The sequence below is a fragment of the Medicago sativa genome, chromosome 4 (genome assembly GCF_051527215.1).
Source record: "Medicago sativa cultivar Bolivia chromosome 4, Bolivia_mono, whole genome shotgun sequence".
NCBI classification, from domain to species: Eukaryota; Viridiplantae; Streptophyta; class Magnoliopsida; order Fabales; family Fabaceae; genus Medicago; species Medicago sativa.
The window spans coordinates 93,248,629-93,263,743 of NC_140752.1; the positions used below are offsets into that span (position 1 = coordinate 93,248,629).

Consider the following 15,115-nt stretch of genomic DNA (forward strand, 5'->3'; position numbering starts at 1 on the left):
CAATAATTCACTATGTATCTTTGTAAAAACATAATAAATCATCCACAAAATATTATCATGTCAAACCAAAACTATTGGAAAGATATCACAAATATCAACAACTTTCATGTTTACAACAAAGATCAATTCAAAACATAAACATATGAACAAAACGCAAAAACATGAAACAGAGAATGCTGTCACCGTACAATTTTGCTAAGACCTCCCTGTAGTATTTTCATCATAACTCACAGACCAAACATCATTTTCACGTCAAACCAAAGCCACTAGAAATCTAACAAAATTATCTAAAACTTTCATGTTTACTCCTAAAACCAATTCTGTACCGATCAATACCAGTTTTTATTTTAAATTCGGAAAAGTTGTGCTGAAAGTCCATAAAAATTCATTGTGACCTACGTGCAGTAATTTGACCATAACTCAAGTTCTATAAATCCTATTGACGTGAGACCAATGGCATTAGAAAGCTAACATCCATACCTACAACTTTCTTGTTTACACCTAAACCCAGTTCGGAACTTAAACTTGTCAAACTGAGACAATAAAAACGCATTTTGCACATTGACAGCAAAATCGCAGTTCAGCTGCGATTTCGCTTTGGGGAAATCTTTTCCACTTCTTATTCGATCCAATACTCTCCAAACTTGACCCTAATCATTACCCTATGATTGTCCTATCATTAGAACACTAATTATTCATCAACTTACTGTATGCAAATTCAAAGGGTTCTCAAATCTATTAACAACCTATTACAATTATTAAACCCTAATTCTTAAATTCACCAACATCTCATCCAATTCCATGGTTTTAACCTCAAAACTACATCCAATAATCATCCTATGGGTTATCTAAGGACTGTATACAATTTCTACATCAATTCAACAAGTTTTCATCATCTAATCATCAAATCTCTCTCAAAACCCTAATTCTCAAATTCTCACAAACTTTCCCCAACTTGTTAGATGCAATCTAATGATTTAACAACTTAATATTAATGCAAGATAGTCTCACCCTCACCTTAGATTGATTCTTGAATCAGCGGCAGCGTTCTTCTTTCCTAAGGTCTTCTCCTCTTCTCTTGATTTTTCTCTCCTCTTATCTTCTTTCTTGTTCTCCTCTTTTCCAAAAAGCGGTTTCCTGTAAACTCTTTCTAACCTAAGCTTCTCTATTTATAATACTAAACGCTCTTCCTAAATCTATTTTGGCCCAACAACTTATTCTTCTTTCTATTCTAACCCCCTTCTTATTTCTCTTACACCTCAAAACTACTCTATTCCTCATAATCTTATTTATTTCTAAATTAAATATATCTCTCCCCCACTTAATAATAATAATACACCAATAACAAATATATCTCTAACAAATAACAAATATATTTCTACACCAAATAACAATTATATTATGCTAGTAAATACCAACATATAACATAACAAAATATCACATAAATCATGTAAATCATACCAATCATATAAATATATTCTAAAACTAATTAAAATAATTAAATAAAAAGGAGGGCGTTACAAGTAGCATTAAGTTCATGTAAGCAGATTGCTATAATTTCAACCCTTCTCTCATTTAACCGTTGTTTTTTACTCCCAACCTTTATCTCTCGTTTAACCCTTCTCTCAATCACAAAATGAAGTTTAGTTACCCTTCACTTCCTCTTCTCACCATTTTACTTTTCCTACTTCCTTCTTTGATTCAATCACAAATGTGCCAACTGTGGCAAAGAAACTGTTAAGTAACTTTTCGGTATCGATCTCGGTTGCGGCGACCAACGCTTCCAACCATATACAACTTGCAGAAAACAAAAACTCACCTTCACAACACACACAAGTTCCTATCCTATTACCTCAATTGACTATGCATATCAAGTCATATATATTTCAGCTCCCACCATGTCACCTAGCAAAGGCTTTGGCTTAGATCGGAACGCGCCTTTTACTTTCGACAATAGCACCAACTATGGAATTGCACTTGAGCATAAGTTTAATGTTACAACTGATTATCCTAGCGATTGTGATGCATGTCAAAAGAGCGGTGGATTTTGTGGATATAGAGTACTTTATTATTCATTTTTATGCTATTGTGATGATGCAAGGAAAACCCCTTCAACTAGGGCTGGACAGATTGGGCCTGTAACACCCCGTTTTCCCAACATAAAAATTTCATTTAAAATCAGAGTATTTAATTCATAACGGAATGCTACACACTACTTTAACATCTCAAAACAGATAATAATAATTATCCTTCAAATTCAACATCATGAAAAATCTTAAACTGTTGCAGCGGAAAATAGTTCAACATTTTAAAGTCTTGGCACGCAGGCCTTATTGGAAAATCTCATAAATTAGTTCATAAAAGAGACACGTAAGGAATAGCAGTAAAAGCAAGCCCCCATCCCGTTACGTATCAGAGCACCTAAACACCAAGTGAGGAGTCCACTCACGAACGCCTCTAATCTTTATTACCTGCACATTACCCACGGTCGAGGCAACATATATGCAGAAGGGGTGAGATTTCATAATCAATACATTAAGCATATAATCTAATAAAATGCATCTAACAACTTAAACATTAATAACATATCAACAATTAACAATTAGCATATTTTTCATTTCATAACAAATACAATCATCAAATACCATTACTAATTTTCATCGCAAATCATAATCAACTTAACACTCAATTTGACGACACAACTCATCTTTGACCATGCAACTCTATCAACTCAACAACAACTTGACAACTTAAACAACATGAAACTTCTTGATATGCAAATGCATGTGGTACCATTCAACAACAAAATGAGCATAATAGGCTCTTCAACGTGTGAGCATAAAGGCTGCCGGGCCTAAAGCCCCCAACTTTAATGAGCACAAAGGCTGCCGGGCCTAAAGCCCCCAACTTTAATGAGCACAATGGCTGCCGGGCCTAAAGCCCCCAACTTTAATGAGTATGCAATGAACTCAACTTCCAACAACTTAGACTACAACATAAACAACTCATACGACTCATAATCATGGACCACTCCTTGAATTCTACAACATAGACCGACTCATGCAACTTCAAGACACTAACAGTCAAAAGCAGGGAACAGCAACAAGATACAACATTTAATAATATTTGAATGCGTTAACATCATCTAAGGTATGAATTACATCAACATAAATACCATAAAGCATCATTATAACATTCATGCAACCACACTTCTAATTTCAGTCACCTGAACAGACTGCAGGGTCTATAAAAACATCCTAAACAGCTCTCTTACTTAATTCAAAGGTCAACTCAAGACTACACGTGCGAAGGGATCGCATCGGGACAATTTTGGGCAACTAACAGCCTAACTCGCAGTGGCGAGTAACTCTGCTCGCAATGGCGAGCAAAGCGTGCATTCTGGGTTCCTAAGTCCTTACTCGCAGTGGCGAGTTATTCTGCTCGCGGTTGCGAGCTTACAGGTCACTCGCAGTTGCGAGTTGCATTGCTCGCAGATGCGAGCTCTGGGTTCTAGCTCGCCGTTGCGAGTGTTCTTGCTCGCAGATGCGAGCGATGAATGTCAGTACGGCCAGAAACCTAAAAATCACAACTTTTCACCTATATTCATGATTCCTTCATCCAAATAGCATCTAATTATCATCTTAAGTCATATCTAAGGTCTGTACACTAATTTTGCATCAATCTAACATATGTTCTTGATTCATTCATCAAAATTGATCCTAAACCTAATTCTCAATTCTCACCAAAACTTAACCTAATCATGCTAAATTCATCCTATAGAATTATACCCTTAATAATATTGAAAATTAGTCTCACCCTTACCTGATAATAGCAGAATCGCAGCCCTCCTTTGGTTCTTCTCTCTTTCTGACTTTTCTCCCTTTTTCTCCAAAAACGTACGTACTACTTTTCCTAACTTATGTCTGTCTATTTATCTCTCCTTTTTACTCTTCTCACTACTAATTGCTAATCTCACCACGCAGCCCAATCTTTAATATTTTTATTTTATTTCTCATATCTTATTTTATTTAATAATAAAATAAGTCACACCAACATAACAACTTCACAACATCAATATACTTCACGTCATTCTAGAAAATCACATAATTTATCTATAAATCATGCAAACTATTTAAATTCTTAAATCATATAAATATATATATAAATAAATATATAAATCCTCATTAAATTAAGTAAATAATTAAGACGGGCGTTACAGGGCCGACCCGCCCAAAACCAGTCGGCCCGCTAAGACAAAAAGGCAAACGGGCGGGTGGAAACGGATTAGGCGTGTTGGGCGGGGCAGAAATTTGGGTTATGTTGGTTAGTAACAGATGGTTACGGGGGGTGTATATAACACCGTTCATAACCGAACCCGAACCGAATGATTGGGCTTACTCCTCTGGCCCAACTAATTTCCTCAACCCAACCCAAAACCCCCTTCATATTAATACTAAAATTTCTCAGACCCAAACCCTAGTTTACTTCAGCGCCGTTTCCTCCTTTCCTTATAGCCTTAGTTTCATCTATTCCTTTCTTTGTTTCCTGCAAACAACACCACGTTCCTTTTATTTATTTATTTTTCTTCTCACTTTGCTTGACTCATTCATCTCCTTCATTTGTTTTAGCAAGTAATAGTACAAAATCTTCATGTACAAACATTCCTTCATCTCTCATATAACTTTAGATCACTGCCTTCTGTTTCTTTTGTCCAGATCTGTGAGATTTCACCATGAAACACCATTTTCCTTGCGATTTACGAACCGGATCTGGGTATATGAGACTGCAACTGTGTTTTGTTTTTTCGCCTCGTAAAACCGTGTTAACTGAACCGCTCGATCGGTTAAACCGACAAACTGAAAATCAGAAAAACCGAACAAAAAAACGGACGAGTTTGGGGGTGATTATAGCAACCGCAGGTTGACTCGGATTTGAGTTTTGAGCCCGAGAACCGGCCGAAACCGTCCGCTGTCCACCCCTACCTTCAACTACAGATTGTTATTTCACACCATATAATAATGGTTTTAGAAATGGTAAGCAAAGTTATTCCCTTTCTTATTTGTCAATTGCATCTACGTAACACTAATATTTATGTTTTTTTTTAAAAAATAGGAACACTAATATTTAAGAAAAAACAAAAGAGAAGCTAGCATTCTTATGCATAACTTCAATGCTTAATGATGTTATATATCACTTTTTAAGTATCCTTTGAATGTTGGTTTGTGATCAATGAGTTCTCTGACTCAAAAAAGTGATTGGAGTATATGTTTGGTGCATGGGTGATGAACGAAAAAATAGATGTTCGTACACGCACGCACGCACGCGCACACACAAATATATAGGTAGGAATTGTTCGATATTATTTGTTTAGTTGCAGGTAGGAATCCTTGGGCAAATACTTTATCAAAACACAATGGTGGAAGGAGAGTAATATGGAGGACACATTTCTTTTTTCTTTCATTTTTTAATGCAAAACAACTTATTTTAAAAAATAACTTATTCAAAACAGCTTATTTTAAACACAACTTATTCAAAACAACTTATTTTATGCAAAAACAGCTTATTACGATCTCTTTTTAAAAAACAACTTATTTTATGCAAAACAACTTAGTACAATCCCTTTTTAAAAACAACTTATTCATAAAAAATAAATTGTTTTGCATAAAATAAGTTGTTTTGAATAAGTTGTTTTGCATAAAATAAGTTTTTTTTGCATAAAATAAGTTGCTTTGAATAAGTTGTTTTGGATAAAATAAAAGTTGAAGAGGATGTTGGTGTTGGTTCGTCGGAAATGAAGGATGAAGCGGATGTTGGTGTTGGTTCGCCGGAAATGGAAGATGAAGATGATGTTAATGTTAGTTCAAAAGAAGGGCAAGATGAGGAGGATGGTGGTTCAAAAGAAGATGAAGGAGATGGTGGTTCTCCAACTTGGAGAAGGATGTTAGGAGTTGTGTTTGGTTTGTGGACTTACGTTGACAAGGATAAATGGATGAAAGACATTGATTGCAATGATTATAGCCACGATGTCTTTTCAAATAGGGATAAACCCCCTGGTAGGGTATTTTCCCTAGAGAAAAATGCTAAAAGCATTCCCCCCCCCCCCCCCCCCCCCCCTCACATTCAATATTTAGAGTCTCTGACCCTTTAGATGACAGAGTTTGCACATATGTGAATGAATATACATTATGTGTGGGTCAAGTCGTCATGGAGGTTGTAGATCCCGAAGAATTTGATCAGTTCGTAATTTCCAACACAGCCTGCTGCTTTTTTGCCTCACTAAACATATGCCTAATTCTTGTAAGCGGTATTTGATTGGAACACAGGGTATTTATATGGCTACTATCTTTTGGTATGTGGTTGACACTCACTGCTTTTGCCTATATTTATCTAATTTCCTTGGCAATGATCGGCCCTAGTTATGGATTAATTGTCAACTTTATTAGGAGTATTATATTTGGTTGGATTTGTATGTTATTTTTTGTTACTTTTTGCTAGAGGTGTTCAAAATCGAACCAATCCAAAAGTAAAACCGCAAACCGAACCAATCCAAATCGAAACCGCAAAAAACCGCATTTGGTTCGGATGTATTCAGATCGTTTTTTTTACTCAACCGCATGGTTTGGTTCGGTTTGCGGTTTTGATTTTACGAACGGAACCAAACTAAATCAAACCGCAATATAAGAAAAATACTTATTAAATACATATCATCTACCAATACTCATAGAAATTCAATGGAAACCTTAATAAAATGAAATACTCCCTCCGTTTCAAAATGAGTGTCGCTTTAGCAAAAAAAAATCGTTTCAAAATGAATGTCACTTTCAGTTTCCAATGCAATAATAACCTTTTCTTTTCAATTCTACCCTTCAATTAATACTCAGCACACTACTTCCAAAGTATTACTCTTAAAACTAACCAATAGTTAATAAGGATAATTTGGTAAAATAACCATTCTCTTTCTTTTAATCATTGCATTTCTTAATATGGTGTAAACACCTAAAACGACACTCATTTTGAAACGGAGGGAGTATTATTTTCTCGTGTTAAGTTTCTTCTTTGCTTTTTCTATCAAAATGTATTTATGTGCTACTTGAACTCTAAGAGAATTATTAAAATTTTAGTCTTTTGAATTTCTTACAAAATAGGATTACTTTTTGTCCACGTTTTAATTTGGTCTACGTAGTTGGGAACATTGTTAGATAGAAATAAAATTGTAATGTTGGATGAAATTTAAAACATTGTTGAAAATATGTTGTGTTTTGGCTTTTTAATTTGATTTTAACGTTGAAAACAAAAAAAATATTGTCTAAAAAAATCGCAACAACTGATCCAATCCAAACCGCATTGGTTTGGTTTGGTTTGGTGCGGAAAATATTTTAAAAGTCAACCGAACCAAACCAAACCGCATACTTATTTATCTTGCGGTTCAGATGACTTTTAGCCTCAAAACCGAACCAAACCGCACCTCGAACACCCCTACCTTTTGCCATATATCAAGCCTCATAACCTGGGTTGTAAAATATCTCCACAAGGAGATAAAACAAAAGAGAAGCAGGCGCTCTTCCGCCTAACTTCAGTGATTAATGGTATGGAGGAGATGACACTAGATTGAAGAATGATCGTGTCACCATTTAAACTCCTACATTTAATATTTATATCATATCATACGACTAATGAAAAAAATTGGAGTACAGTTAATAAAAAAAATTGGAGTACAGTTTTAATAATGTAAAGTATATTGATGGTGTTATATATCACTTTTCAAGCATCCTTTGAATGTCTAAAAAAAAAAGTATCCCTTTGAAAGGTTTGTGATCAATGAGTTCTCTAACTCAAAAAAGTGCTTGGAGTATATGTGTGGTGCATGTGTATGAAAGGAGAGCATGTGCTTAAAGAAGAAGGGTATGGAGGAGAAGGTAGTAGAATGAAGAATGTTGCTGGCACCGTTTGAAGAATCTTGGTTTACACGCCCCAATCATCTTATATAAATTATATATATGTCAGTTTTAGTATTTAATTTTACTTCAGACTTGATTAAAATTGTGTGTTGCGTTGTAGTGGGAGTATCTAGTAGTCTCTTTGTAATTTGGTTGTAGTAGGAAGTATTTGATTTCGTAGGAATGTTGGTGTCGTTGTTTGCTTGTAATCTGGTTGTAGTAGGGATGAGCCACATACATCATCAATTGAATGAACCTAAAAAGTCAAATTTGTTTATGATTGGCAACGGAGGGAGTATCGATGTCACTGTTTTCTTAATGATGGTTTATATATATATATATATATATATATGTGTGTGTGTGTGTGTGTGTGTGTGTGTGTGTCATTTTTAGTATTTTAATTTACTTAAGACTTGATTATTTTTTTTTTTGTGGTGGCCGGGATATGAACCCCGGACTTTGCATATATGTATGCATTGTCCATACCAACTGAGCTAAGCTTACGAGAACAGACAGACTTGATTATTTAACTGTACTCTTTTAGTTATGTTATAATTATCATAAGTACTTTATTTTTAAAGATAATATTACTACTCTTTTAGAAGCTCAAGCTACTTCGATAACTTGCTAAAATAATAAGAATTATTTAATTCTGATTTTTAAAAGTTTAGGTGGATTTTGCCTTCTCCTATATTTTAAGAAACAAGATTTATCATATTTTGAAAATGAAGAAAGCGTTAATGTTTAATTAAAAATGTCATGTATAAATAACTTCAGCATAAACAAGCACATCATTAGTATAATGCAAGATTAGTTTAAATTCACTTTCATCGTCAACAACTTCTGGGACACATTCAACTGGCTTAGCCTATGGGCGTGAAGATACTAGTTCAGCAGAAATAACTGAAATTCGATAAAATACCACTTTCCTCGATGATTCGTTTTGCATTCTCATCAAAGAGAACAAATAAAAAGTCCTTCTTTGATGTTTCGAACTTGGCTTTAATCCTAACATTATAGATACATTCCAAATGTTGCTTGACATTTTGATAAACATGCATGATCAATTATAAAGAACACTAGATGAATGTTAAGAAATGTGATATTTACTAACATGATATTGATCTGGTTGGAGAGACTAGCTAGTCATCCAAAACATGGCGAACTATGATTCAAATCCCTACGGAAAGAGGCATCTACATTTAGTGTCTCACGACTTCACAAACAAAATTGTCTTTGGTAGTAGGAGACATGTGGGATTACCCAAAAAAAGAAACAGGTGTGGAGAGGAGCATGCATCAAATGAGAAAATTTCATTTGCATAGTTAGCAAGTGAATGAATACCTGAAATTTTATGTAACTGAACTAACTAGTAATATATGATTTTCATGTTATACAATATATAGTAAGAATACTTGCACCTCACGATTCTTAACTCTTAAGGTACTTGTATCCCTAGCTTTTTGCTTATCTGCAATTCAAGAGTAACATGGAAAAGGAAAATGTTAAACGTATACAAGAGCATCCTGTACAATAAACAACACTAAAATATAAGCAGAAGCTCCAATGTTTTTCTTCATATTCCAGTATATTCAAAATTGTGCCAGAAATGGCACTTTCCTCTTCAGGTTATTGTTTTCTTGGCACATGAAAAATAGACCTAATGCAGTCACCATTTTCCTAAATGGAGGGAGAAATAGTAAAAAACCTTAAACCCTGCTAACAACTTTTGAACTATTTTATCAGTAAAAGATCAAATCTTAGAATACATAACACACCTGGAGAATTTTGCGCTCCATTATTAGAAACACTTGCATTCTCTGAGTCGCTAATTTTTTGAAATTTTTGCCGTCAATCTAGTGGTATGGTTTCATTTCTTTCCTAATAGGTATAAAAAGAGTGCTCATAATAACCAATCTATCTTATTATAATCAAATTTTGAGAGTCACCTCAAAGAAGTAATATAGCTTAAGTTTTCCAGACTTGGAAATTATTCAGTCACAATTGCATTTTGCTGAAATAAAAACCCATGATTAGCCTATGAAAAGAATAAAGGGATAATTTCAAAGTACATAATTTGTAAGGCTTTCAAATTAGGCCAATAAATCCCATACTAACAGAATGATAATCCTATAATTTTCTTACTGCTGTAAAGTAGGAATGACAAATCAATTCCAAGGATTAATCATACTGAGGGGTCACATCCTACACTAGTAAAAAACACATTACATTTCTCATTAGAAGACAAGAGGCCAAAACAACTTCTAATCAATGTAAGGTGAATGAAGAAAAGGAGAGATTATAAAAATATTAATGAAGACAGAAATATCCATATGGACCATCAATGCATAATTACACAAACTTCCTTAAATAATAAAAAAAACCAAATCATTGAAATCCAATATTCTAAAGTCTCTTGGAAGGATAAGACTTTTATGCTGAAAAACTTTTTTGTTGAGGTAGTGAGAGGGTGGGGTGTTGAATAATTGAACTGTGAAAGGAGGAGAGTTCACGGGATACCTTAGTGTTTTTTTTTCATCAATTACTTTTGTAAAGTTTATCAAGCTAGATTTTGTATTTTATCAATTTTAGTAATACTATATACTATATGTGATCATAAGTTGCTGTATAGGTGGGGCAGATGGAAAGTGAGAATTTCTGGGTCTACCTAATTGACCACAGAAATAGTTCACGGGTTCTTGCTTCCACTATAACACCGAATCAAATCAAATATTAGAATAGTGACAAAGTTCCTTAAATATGAAGTAATCGAAGAGTAGTCCAATATATAGTATAAGTTGAGACATCCAAAAAGCATTATGATTTATGTATAAATTTTTATGAAGATTTTCACCCTTATGAGTTATTACCAATTTTCTTAAGATGTTCCAACAACTAATCTTTTTGTTTTTTGTTAACATGTACTATGATATATTCTCTGAGACCTTCACCCAATTCCAAAGATAAATTATGCAATTATTACTTTTCTTAGAAAAGAAGACTCAATGAGATCATGTTTAACGAATTCTGACACTTTTTTGCGATTGCATGACACCTGAAATGTTCACAATAACTATATATTCTATGACATTTTTACATACAACTAACTGTACAAGACTAGTCACGTGTCATCATACATACATACTTGAATTTGTATTTTAGAAAATAATGTTAAGTTCTGTTGTTTTTTGTAGACAAATGTTACTATGTTAGTGGATTACATACATTGTTAGTTTCGAAGGTTTGAACTTTGGACATCCTCATTAGTACTCCCATTACGTGTTCCTCGATGATGAAATATGAAGGGCATTTACATTTGCGTGCGCGGTCACTGGAATATTGTGAAAATGGTTTTATCAAGCAGTCCAAAATAGAATCACAGAAACCTGTGTGGCAGAAGATATAATTGAATGTGGTTGATGCTTGTACTTGAAGACAAAGGTGATAATTGATGAGCTTGTCAAACTCCACAGTTTAGCAAGATTTTGATTCACTCTGAAGCATTATGAAATCTCAGCCACAAATTTGAGAACCCAAGGGTCCACTACTTTGCAAGTTTCCAAACCCTACTACTCTCCATACTTGTGACACAAAATGTTACTGGCTTGTACTTGCTGCTTTTCTATAATTACATCATTAGCTCATTAGTATGAATGGAGACGTTTAAAGAGTATTAAGAATGTGGTTCAGTATGTACTTGTTAAATATAAAATTTCTGTAATTGAAAAGGTAGAAAATGGATGATAACTATTGTATGTAAATCATTGTTAATAGATTTTTATTGCAAGAAAAAGAATTGGGTTTACCATTAAATTTTTGGATTGTTGTGAGTGTGGACATGCCGACATGGGATGAAAATTGATTAAAAAATAATAATGATTCACAAACACCAAGACGTAGGTAAAATAGTAGTAGTAACAAACATGTGGATGAGTGAATGTTAACTTAATATCAGTATCTACTATTACAGTGTTACTATTCTCCATAAGACCAAAATCACTTACTGTGCTGATTTGGAGTCCTCAAACTGTTTTATAGATACAATTGGTGATCACAGTGAAGTTGTGTTTAATGTATAGCTGTCCATTAAACAACAAGACTTATCCACTTGAATTATTATATGTTCGAGATACCGAGTTGAATTCTTAATCATAAAAAAAAAAAATTACACACACATAGTATTGGCTAACATTAGTAATTTATATCAATTACTAATGATATTAGATTTACACAAGCATCCTTGTGTGTGTTGTGTCCAAGTATATAAAATTGGTAGAGAAACAGCAAGAAGTGCACGTGAACCTTTGTATACAAACTTCGAGGGCCTCAATGTAATTGCAAACCACCCATTGTTTCACTGTCAGTAGCTGAGGCCAAAATCATTCATTTAAAACAGAGGTAACAACAAAGAGAGGGGAAGAAAAGAATCAAATAATGGGTTTGACAACTAGAAGAGAGAAAAAAAGAGTTTAAATCAAAAAACAACAACCTTTGCTACAAATGAAGATGCAGGGCTGTGAGGTTGAAGCCATTGGTATAAACTACAAAATCCACACAAACAAAACAGAACACCCTTTTAAAATCTTCAGCAAATCTCCACAACTAGTAAATACTAATGGTCAAGAAACAGAAGAAGTTGAAAAAGGTTGCAGTGGAGTTAGGCATGTACTCAAGAATGTGAGTTTCCAAGCCAAACCATGGGAAATTCTAGCAATTGTTGGACCAAGTGGAGCTGGAAAATCATCACTTCTTGAGATCCTGGCAGGTAAACACAGACCACAAAAAGGGTCTGTGTTGTTGAACCAAAAGCCAGTAGACAAATCTCAGTTCAGAAAGCTATCAGGATATGTTACTCAAAAGGACACTTTGTTTCCCTTACTTACAGTTGAAGAAACCATGATGTTCAGTGCAAAACTAAGGCTAAAGCTTCCTCAACAACAACAATGTTCAAGGGTCAAGTCACTGATTAAAGAGCTGGGACTTGATCATGTTGCTGGTACTAGAATTGGTGATGATCGAGTCCGAGGTATATCAGGCGGTGAAAGGCGGAGAGTTTCTATCGGTGTTGAAGTCATACATGATCCAAAAGTTTTGATTCTTGATGAACCAACGTCAGGGCTTGATAGTACTTCAGCTTTGCAAATTATTGACATGCTTAAGGTTATGGCTGAAACTAGAGGAAGAACTATAATACTAAGTATTCATCAACCAGGTTTCAGAATAGTGAAGCTGTTCAATTCATTGTTGTTTTTAGCTAATGGTTGTGTGTTACATCATGGAACTGCTGATTTACTGAATGTGAATTTGAGATTAATGGGTCTAGAGCTTCCTCTTCATGTTAATGTAGTTGAATTTGCTATTGATTCCATTGATATCATACAACAACAGCAGCAGCAGCAATGGCAGGTGCAAACCGAAACGCCAAGGCGATTGCAAGGGGCAATGCAACAGAAGAAAGGCGGCGATGATGAACAACAAGGTGACGATAAAAGTGGTAAGTTCACTTTGCAACAGCTCTTTCAACAATCTAAAGTAATTGATGAAGATATCATCAATAAGACTGGAACTGGAATGGATTTCTCATATGATTTTGCCAATTCTAGATTGCGAGAAACTATGATTCTAACTCATAGATTCTCCAAAAACATATTCCGCACAAAAGAGCTATTTGCATGTAGGACAATTCAGATGCTGATTTCAGGACTAGTTTTAGGTTCAATCTTTTGTAACCTAAAAGATGATCTAAGAGGAACACAAGAAAGGGTTGGTCTATTTGCTTTCATATTAACTTTTCTGCTATCAAGCAGCATAGAAGCTCTACCGATTTTTCTACAGGAAAGGGAGATTCTCATGAAGGAAACATCTTGTGGAAGCTACCGTGTGTCGTCTTATGCTATTGCAAATGGCTTAGTTTACTTGCCATTTCTTCTAATCCTAGCCATTTTGTTCACAGTTCCTTTATACTGGCTTGTTGGTCTCAACACAAACTTCACTGCTTTTTTGCACTTTCTGTTACTGATATGGCTTGTTCTTTATACAGCCAATTCAGTTGTGGTTTGTTTCAGTGCTCTTGTGCCTAATTTCATTGTTGGGAATTCAGTGATTAATGGTGTTATAGGTTCTTTCTTCTTGTTCTCTGGTTACTTCATATCAAACCATGAGATTCCTAGTTACTGGATTTTCATGCATTATATATCACTTTTTAAGTATCCCTTTGAAGGGTTTCTGATCAACGAGTTCTCCAACTCAAAGAAGTGCTTGGAGTATATGTTTGGTGCATGTGTGATGAAGGGAGAGGATGTGCTTAAAGAAGAAGGGTATGGAGGAGAAGGTAGTAGATGGAAGAATGTTGGTGTCACTGTTTGCTTCATCATGGTTTACAGATGCATTTCTTATGTTATTCTTAGATACAAATGTTCAGAGAGGGGTTAACAGTGGTAATTCTGTCATTGGATAAAGCCTATGGTGAGTTTGTGAATTGTTATTACTCTTTTTCTCTCTCTTTCTTTGAGGTTCACATGTCTTGGATTTTACTTGTGATAGCAACCAAAGAAGATAATATCCACCAAAAAAAAAATGTAAAGAAATACAGATTCAGGCAGTGTCAACAAATTGTACTAACCTGATATTATTATGTTGGAATTTTTGTTTTTACATGATTACTTTAATTCACAACATTTGTATTTCTCTTCACAATCGAGATTCCTTCATTTCATCCCTCTATTTTCTTTTTCATTTCAAGCTTGTTGACAACTCACCAGCTTTTTTTCTAAAAAAAGAACAATGAAAATGGGATTTATCATTATACAGTAATACTGGTAACTAAAGAACTCTCCCAGGTCTTCTCACAGTAGGCCTGATTATAAATTTTGTTCAACTACATTATTACAGTATTGAGGCCGTTTGACTATGTTTAACATGGTATAGAAATGTAAAATTATTATTTGAGATTTTAGATAAAATAGGAATTCTTTTAGTTATGTTGTAATTATCAGAAGTATTTTATTTTTAAATAATATTACAACTTTTTTAGAAGCTCAAGCTACTTTGATAACTTTTAAATAATTCTGATTTTTAAAAGTTTAGGTGGACTACTTATAATTTATAACAGATTTTTGCCTTCTCCCATATATTTTACAAGATTTACCATATTCTGATAAATGAAGAAAGCGTTAATG

General features: G+C 34.2%; 1 long non-coding RNA gene and 1 pseudogene across 2 annotated transcripts; one reads left to right on the forward strand and one right to left on the reverse strand.

Annotated features, from left to right (window-relative positions):
• Positions 1 to 8,731: 8,731 nt before the first annotated feature.
• LOC146933909 (uncharacterized) lies at positions 8,732 to 10,521 on the reverse strand. The gene is made up of 2 exons (XR_015007603.1): positions 9,716 to 10,521; positions 8,732 to 9,408 (listed from the first exon to the last, which is right to left on the reverse strand). It is a non-coding gene; the product is annotated as an uncharacterized LOC146933909 (long non-coding RNA).
• Positions 10,522 to 12,354: 1,833 nt separating this feature from the next.
• LOC146933910 (ABC transporter G family member 5 pseudogene) lies at positions 12,355 to 14,652 on the forward strand (annotated as a pseudogene). The gene has a single exon (XR_015007604.1). The product of XR_015007604.1 is annotated as an ABC transporter G family member 5 pseudogene (transcript).
• The last annotated feature ends 463 nt before the right edge of the window (positions 14,653 to 15,115 follow it).